The sequence below is a fragment of the Micropterus dolomieu genome, linkage group LG19 (assembly GCF_021292245.1).
Source record: "Micropterus dolomieu isolate WLL.071019.BEF.003 ecotype Adirondacks linkage group LG19, ASM2129224v1, whole genome shotgun sequence".
NCBI classification, from domain to species: Eukaryota; Metazoa; Chordata; class Actinopteri; order Centrarchiformes; family Centrarchidae; genus Micropterus; species Micropterus dolomieu.
The window spans coordinates 29,167,555-29,175,321 of record NC_060168.1 but is presented as its reverse complement, the minus strand read 5'-3'; the positions used below and the strand labels follow the sequence as shown (position 1 = coordinate 29,175,321).

The 7,767-nt window shown below is 39.1% G+C and overlaps 1 long non-coding RNA gene across 1 annotated transcript; it reads right to left on the bottom strand.

The window, feature by feature from the left end:
• Positions 1–2,505: 2,505 nt before the first annotated feature.
• LOC123957282 lies at positions 2,506–6,572 on the bottom strand. Its single transcript, XR_006821771.1, has 3 exons — positions 6,296–6,572; positions 3,873–3,972; positions 2,506–3,665 (listed from the first exon to the last, which is right to left on the bottom strand). It is a non-coding gene; the product is annotated as an uncharacterized LOC123957282 (long non-coding RNA).
• Between the last annotated feature and the right edge of the window lie 1,195 nt (positions 6,573–7,767).

Sequence of the window (7,767 nt, the reverse complement as noted above, 5' to 3'; positions counted from 1 at the left end):
AGATTTTGGGGAACAACCTCCTTCCCTCAGTTAGAGCATTGAAGATGGGTCGAGGCCGGGTCTTCCAACATGACAATGACCTGAAGCACACAGCCAGGATAACCAAGGAGTGGCTCTGTAAGAAGCATATCAAGGTTCTGGCGTGGCCTAGCCGGTCTCCAGAGAATCTTTGGAGGGAGCTCAAACTCCGTGTTTCTCAGCGACAGCCCAGAAACCTGACTGATCTAGAGAAGATCTGTGTGGAGGAGTGGGCCAAAATCCCTCCTGCAGTGTGTGCAAACCTGGTGAAAAACTACAGGAAACATTTGACCTCTGTAATTGCAAACAAAGGCTACTGTACCAAATATTAACATTGATTTTCTCAGGTGTTCAAATACTTATTTGCAGCTGTATCATACAAATAAATAGTTAAAAAATCATACATTGTGATTTCTGGATTTTCTTTTTTTTTAGATTATGTCTCTCACAGTGGACATGCACCTACGATGACAATTTCAGACCCCTCCATGATTTCTAAGTGGGAGAGCTTGCAAAATAGCAGGGTGTTCAAATACTTATTTTCCTCACTGTATACTCTCTTTTTCAGAGCACCTAACTTTTTAATATGCATTGGTGTATAAATACAGTTTCAACAAATATGACAAAAAGTGTTTCAGAAGCAACTTGCCTACCCTGCCTTTAATCTGTAACAAAAGTTTCTTTCATCCATAAAGTTTTAACTGAGCTCTGTCTCTACATCACAGTAACAACTTCATGTCCATTGACCGCCTGGGGGGTAGCTAGTGTTTGGAAGGGAGAGGAGAGGTGTGCTGCAGCTCAGTGTTTTTCAACCGGTGTTTTTGAGGGCATGTCAGACTAGTCGCTCGGCGAGCATTATGACGTATTTTCTTGTGACATCACAAAAAAGCGACAGTAAAGGCTGGACTCCAAACGAGCTGTTTTCAGGGAGTTCGGAGCAGAGTTTTCTGTGGGAGATGGGAACTCCCTTTGAGGTGGTCTTTGGGCTTTTTCACTTTGCAAACTTATTACATGCACAAAAAAGGTATAATTCAATAAAGGAGAGGGTAAAGCCAAAAAGCACAATACCACCTCTTTAAAGGCATGGATGACCCAGCTGAATGTCAATAAGACTGCCTTTTTTGCAGGTTTGGGTTTAAGAGATTGTTGGTTTAACAACATGACCAGATATCAATTAAGCCAGCTTTGAAGAACCAAAAACGCCAGACTGAAATCATCAACTGAAGAATGGGGCCCAGATTCAGTACAGCCAAATTACATGGAAAAGATTATGTGACAGTGTTGACGTTAGGCTTCCAGGCGCAAAACTTGTCACTACTCACAAGGAAGCGCCAAGCTCAGCATGGCGAGGAATAGGAATAGGGAGTGACGACAATAATGTCCCTATAAAAGCAGTGGATCTCAAACTGGGAGGCATAGAGCTACTTCAATGGGGTTGTGGATGTTGAGCGGACCTAAAGTTGCATGAATATGATTCATGCGGTTACATAAACAAAACTGCTCTGATGCTAGCAAGGCTATTTTGCTAACCTGAATCTTGTTTATTTCAAATCGCTTATGTTGTTAATGCTCGATTAAATGATTAAATCCACATTTGCTGGGGTGGGGATCATAAAATATTTTTGGCATCTGAAGTGGGGCATGACAGAAAAAGTTTGAGAACCACTGTACTAGAGGAACCTAGACTCAGAGCCCTCTATTAAAGTAGAGCTGCAAGCATTAGTCAACAATTTTGGTAATCAATGAATCTTTATCCATTATTTTCAAGCAAAAATGACAAAGGCCCAATGTCTACCCTCATAGACTCACAGACGCACAGGAAGTCTGTGAGCGCTCAGGGCTGTCCCACTGCCAAATTGTCAAGTGCGCGAGGGCTCTCTCGTGGACATTTTGAGCCCTTTTTAGACCCTTTTCTTAAGTCCGCATTTCTACAGACTTTTGCTGAGGGAATTGCCCACAGTTCATAGCGGTATGACGTGAAACCATAGACTGTATATAAAAACAGGGGAAGCTCAGAAGCGAGTGAAATATCACGGCAAATCCGCGTTATAAGAGAAGAAGAAAACAGTAAACAAACAAGAATTGACACCTACGCTGATGTTAATATTGTTGAAAGTTTTCTTAACTTAAGATGGTGCATAGAACACATGAAGTCAGAGGAATGCAATCACCTTATTACACACTTAGTTTATTCAACTATTTATTTTAGTTTTTGCTTAATGATGCTGTTTGACCAGCAATAGTGTATTGATTAATTACAAATATATATTGACATTTAGGCTACCTCTCCTCCACTCTGTAGGGCAAGAGCCTGCAGGACTTAAAAATAAGGCAAAAACATAAAATAAAAAGTGTGTAACATGTTTCGGCGTAGTCAAGGTAACGTGATAAAGTGGCAAAGGGCTGTCCCATTCCTGTTTACAGCATTTTGAGCTCTTGCAGCCTCTTAAACTCAGTCAGTAAAGTCTGTGAGGTTTCAGGGCTTAGGACTTAGGGGGGACATTGGGATTGGGCCAAACATTTGACTAACCCGATTAATTTGCTGATTTTTGATCTCACATTATAGTAAATTCAATATTTTGTATTGTTACTGTAATTGCCAGTTTTCTCGTTTGTACGGCAGACAATGAAGCCCTGCCTTTAGAAGTTGTTAGCCCACCCAGAACAATTTCATTAGTTCGGGTTTCAGAGTTTCCATCCATTTCCACTTTCCCAAGAATACAATTCTGGATGAAACAATGAATCCCAGTAAAAAAAAAAATTTTTTAAAGTTAATGGCAGAAAGTGGTCACAATTATAAAGAATTTGGGCACATATACACTTTGGCACCTTTAATCTTAAACTATCACTGTCAGTATCAGCTTTCAAATGGGTTGAAGAATTACTCAGCCTGGCCTGAATATACAACTTTCCTGGTACTCTTTTCTATTTAGTTTCATTATCACAGTTTGTAAGTTGGAAAAAGAGTCAAGCAAGCACATAAATCCTATTGGCTGGTGGCAGAAATGTCTTGCTGACTGAGTTTTGCCACTATTCCAGCTTCCATTTATAGTGTGGCAGCACTTCCTGCTATTGTGTGCCAGGAAAACCCAGGCCTCTTGGCTGCTCTCTAATGTCCTGCCTCTGTTACACAGCCTGAAACTCCACACAGACGTAGAAAAAATAAATAAATAAATAAAAATCACACAAATACTGACCAAAACAACTACACACACACACACAATGCACCATCTTGGTAGAGTGCCTCTTACCACAAAACACATTAGTGAAGAGGGCTCTTGCTTGGACACAGCTAACAAAGTGCTTTCTCAATTCGATAAAAACTGATGTTGAACTACTCAAAATCAAACCAGCGCCCAGAGGACCTTGAAAAGGAAAGGCTGTAGATCCCCAAAGTCACTTGAGACTTTAATTGGGACTGGAAAGTTTTTCAATTGGGAAAACTCCTGGCTCTGGATATCACAAACAGGCAGCGCTGTCAGACACATTATAGAGGAAGCATTTCATTGCTGCACCTCATCAATGAGCTGCACAAAGTACGTATTACAGATTTAGACTCCAGGCTTCACTCATTTTCAGCTTCATTCAAGTCTCATCCATCTGAGTGAATGGCAGCACAGACTCCTTTTGTCTCTGACGCCAAGGTCCTGGAGTTGGGAAAAACATCAGGAAACTGTAAGTCATCTCGGGGGCTGAGTGTCAACCAAGGTATCCTCAATTACTGGACCACATCTCTGTGGATCACAGTTGTGGTCGACCTCTAACTGTACATGTCTTTTAACATCTCTCTCATCTCTAAGTGGAAGGTTGGGTCTCTCTGCTTGAAAATGTGTTTTTGGAGATGATCTACTTACTTTCTCAAACAGCTGATTCTGACTGCAAAGTGATGAGCCACAGCGGCTGAGATGACTGTGGAGAAAGTTTGCTGGTGTTGCTTGACAATTAACTCCGAATCTAAAAGGCAGTACAGATTAAACAAAGAGTCGATTTATTGATTAGCTGAGCGACAGAAAATTATTTGGCAACTGATTTATCATTTCAGTCAGCTTAAAGCAAAAATGCCAAACATTCACTGGTTCAACTTGCATCTTATATATTTGTCTTATGTAGTCGTAAAAAGTATATCTTTGAGTTTTGGACTACTGGTTAGACATAACATTTGAACATGTTCAGGAAATTGTATTTCACTTTTTTCTGAAATGATATAGACCAAAAAATGAATTGGTAAATTGAAAAAAATAACTGGTAAATTCATTAATAATGAAAATAGTCAGTTGCAGCTGTAGAGAAAATATGGGATGGGCCCCTAAAGTTGCCAAAGCAAATTTCTAGATTGGCTGCAAAACATTTAGATTTAATGTTTTCATCCAGCACCAACAGCCTTTGAGGAAGGCACCTGAACATAACTCCAATTAGAGCTGCAACTAATGATCCTTTTCATTCTGACTGTTTATCTATAAAATGTCAGAAAAGCAGCAAATCCTCACATTTGACACTGAAAAAGGTGAAATGTTTGCACTTTTGCTTGAAGAATTACTGAAATGATCAATTTTGAAAATAGTTGCCATTTAATTTGCTGTTGATTACTTATTCAATTAATCAGCTCTCAGTCCAGCTGTTAACGTATTTTCCAAGTTTCTTAACCAGTCAGTTTTTGATAAGACTCTTGTCATTTGCTTTATTGTAGTCAGTCCCATCTTATCTGCTTTGGGGCACAGTTGCCTCTAAAAATTCAAGCCATTGTTGGACACTTTTGACCCATTTAGTTATGGTGTTGTTTTTGGACTTACACAAAGTTGCACGTTGCCAGTAGTCCAGTGACAGACAAACTGATACTGTAAGCACAGATGTACTTGTCTAACTGCAGAACCATTGTCAGTAAAGTACAGTCTTATTGTAGGAAAATACCCTTAAGCCCAGCTTTACAGCCACTGTAGTGTATTTATTTTGCAGCTCATTTCACCAATGGGACTTTGGATGACTTTGGGCAAAACATCTTTACTACCAAGCATGGCCAGTGTCACACAATTTTCTGCCGTAACAGCCAGCAATTTTGTTTTTTCTCATTTCTAAACCACCAACCAACAAATGGAAAAGATCTATAAAGAAATGCTTAAAGTAAGTAAGTATTAGAATGAATGATTAGAAAACCTTCACAAATATTTTGCATCTAAATCGTATCAAGCTCAGCACAGCAGAGACTGGGGAACATTAGAATAAACCTCTCTCCCCATAACGCCATTATATACAAAGTTGGACACCAACTATTACGTAGAGCACAAGATGTGTGGGACAACAGCACCAACCACAATATGCCCAAACCCATGGAAGGTATCCCAGACCACAAAGAGTCTACAGTACAGCACTATAATGTGAGCACCTACCCATGTGCGAGTCAAACTGCCCATGTGGCCATTCCTCAAAACAACACCTTCAACAATTGCAAAAAATAGAGTAGCCTATACTATCCAGTTGATTTTAAGAAAATTAAAACTTACAAAAAGTCATGTTTTGAAGCAAATAATAATAAATTTTGTAAAATACTGTTAAGCAGTGATAAGTAGAAGATGACCATCAGTTCATTAATATACAACATACTTGGTTGGCAATGAGTGCAGCAGCATGAAATGTAAAACAGCAGAGCAGATGCAATTATGACATGAGCAGTAAAGCAAAGTGACAGTAATACTACTGCTATATATATATATATATATATATATAGTCCCCTAATGTTTAGCTGAATGTGAAGTGTCTACAGATATGTTGAGTTTCTCAAAAAGCCACTAATTATGCAAATGGATGGTCACAAGACAATTGTCCACCCCAAATTAACCAACTATAACGTTAGGCTAACTGTGCAACATTAACCTCTAATAGAGACCTTGTTTGTATTTAGCTAGTAGCACTGCTCCAAAATAACAGCTACACCTTAATATTGTATACAATTTTCAACATGAATCTTACATTTTGCCATCGACGTCATGAAAGCAACTCATCATAGCAAGTCCCCAACCAACATGCAGCATGAGGAATTAAGCTCAACCAGATCAGGACAAGACACAGCACATTATGAAAAATGCTAATATTGCACATAGGTAGAGGACAGTAACATAAAGAGTTAGCATAAAAGCAGGAATTAGCAGCCAACAAGCCCACAAGCACATCTAATTGAGACTAATTAAGCTCCGGCAACTTCTTTAATACAGTCAAGCTAACAAACACCTAACGTTGCTGAACAGAGCAATTAACATCCTGTAAACATAAATAGCCAAGTTACCTTGATGCAGTGAAGAAGTTTCAGCCAGAGAGTAATTCCTTTGGGAAGAATCTAATCTGCAAACATGGCCACTGGTAACTCTGTCTTCTGGGTGTGCTTGAGGCCAACAGGTGATCATATCAACAGATCATTCCTCCACAAAGTGTCCTGAGGCGACATGATCAGACTTGGATAGTTAGCTTGTTTATTAAAATGCTACATAGCAGAAGTAGCAGTGGTAGCTAAATTAGCAGTACATCATGGCAGCAGAACAAAACAGTGGGCAGGGCACCGGCAGTTTAAATGGTCAGCCTTACTGCAAAGGTGCATTGGATTTATGTCGCAGATGGTACAGTCATGTCTGGGTGGAGCAGCCAAGTCAAGTTTTCCGCCTGACCTGGCTGCTTGGCAGTCTTCAGTCCAAGGCTTTTAAGAAAAAGAGAAGGAGGAAGCTAACAGGGACAGAGGAAAGCTAAATAAGCCAACTTCTGCATGCATCCATCTATATCAAACATACAGTAAATTAGTATTTATTGTATGTTTTATATAGATAGATATTCTATTTAATAATCCAAGTTACAGTAATGTATGCAAGAATTAAAAGTAGCCAGGGAATATAGCAAGTGTCTATGTCTGATGTCAGTGGATTATAGACGTACACTACATCAAAATAAAGTTTATCTTAATTACTTTTAAATTTTGGTCACCTAAAATTGTTACTGAATTATTCAAAAGGCTAAAATTCCTTAAATTATGTAACCTTTGCTGGTGTTAAGTTAGTATTACACTAAGTGGATGAAGTGTTTTTAAAGAGTTCTGTCTATGTGTTCTCCAGGTGTACTTGGCCAGGTGTTCAATAAAAAAGATTCACACAAATATTACCATGTTACTAAGACATCGGTTTCATGCATTAGAAAGCTTATTTTTTTTCTATTGCGGAATACCCAGAGAGCTTGAGAAAGACCATGGATGACTGGATGTACAGAGCTGATCTGCCTGTTTTGGAGTTTTGACAAATGGCTGCTTTTTGTGTCCCTTTTGACACAGCAGGCCCTCGAGTTTGGCTGAAAACATGGTTTGCTCATGAGGACTTAAACCATGGGAAATATAGTGTATGACTTTTTATGTGTTATTTCTGTCTTTTATACACAGTAAAATTTACCAAGGTTGGTTTGATGGAAAATGGTGAAGCAGGTTCCAGGCTGGAAATGAATGGAGTCAGGCTTCTTAGTTAAAGGTCATGCATGCTAAGCAGAACCCTGTTTGGATCAATGGAGATTATGGCAAAAAAACAAAAACAGTTCATTCAGCTTGTTGTGCAAAACTTGAAGCAGTTATGCTGATTCCGGCATCTACTGTCTCCAACTTTGATTACTTGAATATCATCATGTCTCTGATGAATTATTTTGTTTTTGCCAGCAAAATATAGCTTTCCATCTTTATAGCCAGAGAGGATTTTGGAGGACCAGTAAACCTATCACAATCCATTATAT